Consider the following 3778-nt stretch of genomic DNA (forward strand, 5'->3'; position numbering starts at 1 on the left):
GTTTTTCGAGCACCGCTGCTTACGAGCTTATAAGCGGTGCTCTGTGTGCGCTTATGTTAGAAATAAGATGCTCGTTTAGCGTTCAACTAACATTTTGATATTATTTTGATGGAATGTTCTATGCGTGTAGTAAAGAAGTAAAGGAAATATTAGAGAGGGGTAAAGGAAAAAATACGCTGTGATTTTTAAGGTGGAAAAACTTCATATTTATTGACAATAATTTTCTATTTTTTATTTTTTTTTTTCGTAAAATTAACAATTGCGTTTTAAAATTATACGCACAATTTCATTAAATCCTAGTGAAATTAATTCTTCGAATACAATATTGAAATATACATCTAAAAATGTTAAATCCTTTATTTGCGTTTGTACATTGCGTTCAATTTCTTGAAAATTACCGATAACTATGAGTTTTATAATTTCATGATCTATGTAAGCTGATGGGAGTTTTAATTCTATCTCGTTTATTAAGTAATTGGCGCAGGTGTTGACGGTGTCGGCGATGCAAACTAGCTGAGACAGATGTGCATCCACACATCTCGCAATATTTTCCAGGCCTAGGAAAGTAGCTTTCTGCATCACGATAGCGATGTTCTGCGTTTTTCGCTTCTTCAAAGGCGGCTGCGCTTGCTCCTCCGCTTCACCATTACTCGCAGATTGTTCCACATTTTCCTTGTAAGTCACTATCACAGCCCTCGACCCGTAAGCGGTGGTGAAGCCGATGGAAATATTGTTGATGATAATCGGACTTGGTTTGGTTTTTTGATTCTCACTCAAGTACAGGTCCATCTGTTCCATGTTGAGTTGAAATTGCTGCCAGGTGTCGGTATCAAGACAAATTCCGTCCGCATAATTGCCCGTTAATTTAACAATTGGTGCGAAATAACCTTCGTTTGTTGCTTGCAATCCCACATGTAGCTTCTTAGTACACGATGAATTAAGACCATACGTTGTCGATAGTAATAAATAACGCTGTTCGTTTCTTCTATCGATGTCGATCTTGTTGTCCGATTTGCTAATATCGCAAACGTGTGTAGATTTAACAAAATCGGTTAGATTCTTCTGATCACTGGAAACTTCTTTCGTGGCAGCCATTGTTATAACTTTCGAATAAAACTGGGTGAATACTAGTCACAACAACGACAAATTCTTGTATCAAAGCCGAAAGGAAGATTTTCGTTCGAGCAAACTCAAATGAAGGATTCGCATCTTCTTGCCGCTGCTTATATATCGAAATATAAAGAAAAGTGGGAGAAAAGTTTTGCGCAGACAGTCAAATAACAGGAAAAATCATGATTTTTCACGTTCAAACTTGTTCATCACGCTAAAAATTACGTGAAAACATCTAGAAACATCTAGAAATTAGATTCGTTACAAGGAAAAAATTTTTCTCTAAACTTTTTTCTATATACAATTACAATATGTTACAAAGCGTAAATAAAAGCCTAGCAGCCGTATAATAAATTTTTATAGCTTATATTGTAAAGAGAAAAATGTTATAAAGGACGAATTTCTAATTGGCATAATCCTAGCCCTTCTACGAAAATTTTAAAAGATTTTCACAACAAAGTCTTTACTTTGACACCTCTATAATAAAAACACCTAAGCAATAAAATTAAGTAAATAATGTAATAACGTAATAAAAAATAAAGAAAAAATTTTCAATCTTTCAAAGGCGTTCCTTTTTGGAAAAAAGTGGGGATATACGTTTAACTAAATCCGAAGTAACGCGAGTCGTTCCGCGGAAAATAGCGATATCGTGTATTTCGTGAGTAAGTGACAAAAATAGCTGGACTTAAAGAGGTATTAGGCAAGTGCATAGTTATAGGCTCAAATTTGTCGTCTACGTTAAATAGTGAACGCTATTTATCAGCGTTATCGGACAAATCGTCGGAAATAAATTACTCAGTTTTTTGGGCATTTGCGTGTGCTAGTTCGAATACTATACTCGCTGTGCTATATAAGCTAGGTTATTTCGGCAATTATGCCGAGTTGTTACATATCGCGGGTGAGATAATAGAAATGCGCGAGGCATTTGACCACGAGGAGAAGGATGCAGACGGCCTTATAGCCTTCCTGCTTTCAAACCATCGAGGAAACCGCTTAAACGGTTAGCAAAATGTTTTTATTTATATTGTACAATTGTAATGTAATCGAATACGCTAGACAGTGATTAATCAAAATTTTCAAAATCATAATTTGTAGATCGAAACACGACTGCGACTGATGAGCGAGAGACTCCCTCTCAGCTTCGAAAACGTCCGGCTGAAAAAGAGCTCAAAACAGGAGTAGGACTTCGAGTAAGTTTCGCATAAAAATAAAATAAAAATATTAATCTTTATACAAATTCTATATTCAATATTGATAAAATATTAAATTTTAGGAAGAGCGCGTTCCGATGAAAACGACCGCGAAGCTGATATCATGACATCACCAGGTGAGATACAAAATTTTAAAAAGTCGCGTATGCGTTAAATTTATGCGAACCGGGAGATTATGTGAAAATGTCTTTCCATTCGGCGAATTTATCTCAGGGCCCTGCAGGATTATCCTTTCGTCCGGCTAGAGACATGTCGTATGAGGATATCTGGAAACTCGTGAGTTCAGTAGCGCAGAGTGCTGGGGGGCTCCCCTCCCCCTTTTTTTAAATAATTAAAATTATCTCGTAGACGTCCACGCATCCCCTCCCCCTTTTTTTAAATAATTAAAATTATCTCGTAGACGTCCACGAGTCCCCTCTTTTTTCCATAGGTACCTGTGGTGGGCGTGGCCAGACAGGCACACAGCAGGGGGTCGGGGTCGGTGGTGGGGGTTTGTTGTGTCCAGCTATAATAGCCCTTATACTACTGATATATTTATACGAGCTCATATTTAATTGGCTACATTACTTGGAAAGCTTCTTCAAATGTTTGAATAGGGTTTGGTATTTATTCAATCCCCGAATTTCTCCAATAATTTGGTCCACAAATATATTCAATTTTGATATTATTAATTTTCCTGAGTTCAGCCACTTATAATTTTGACATATTGGCGACAACTGGATCTTCCTTGTAAAAGTCCCATATATTTGTAGTAGGCGCACATCGTAGATATATGTAGAGGGGTCACTGCATTTCTGACAAGAGAACTTGAATGAATGAATATATATATATATATATATATATATATATATATATATATATATATATATATATATATATATATATATATATATATATATATATATATATATATATATATATATATATATATATATATATATATATATATATATATATATATATATATATATATATATATATATTCATTCATTCAAGTTCTCTTGTCAGAAATGCAGTGACCCCTCTACATATATCTACGATGTGCGCCTACTACAAATATATGGGACTTTTACAAGGAAGATCCAGTTGTCGCCAATATGTCAAAATTATAAGTGGCTGAACTCAGGAAAATTAATAATATCAAAATTGAATATATTTGTGGACCAAATTATTGGAGAAATTCGGGGATTGAATAAATACCAAACCCTATTCAAACATTTGAAGAAGCTTTCCAAGTAATGTAGCCAATTAAATATGAGCTCGTATAAATATATCAGTAGTATAAGGGCTATTATAGCTGGACACAACAAACCCCCACCACCGACCCCGACCCCCTGCTGTGTGCCTGTCTGGCCACGCCCACCACAGGTACCTATGGAAAAAAGAGGGGACTCGTGGACGTCTACGAGATAATTTTAATTATTTAAAAAAAGGGGGAGGGGATGCGTGGACGTCTA

This window comes from Formica exsecta, unplaced genomic scaffold (assembly GCF_003651465.1).
Source record: "Formica exsecta isolate Colony F162 unplaced genomic scaffold, ASM365146v1 scaffold667, whole genome shotgun sequence".
NCBI lineage: Eukaryota > Metazoa > Arthropoda > Insecta > Hymenoptera > Formicidae > Formica > Formica exsecta.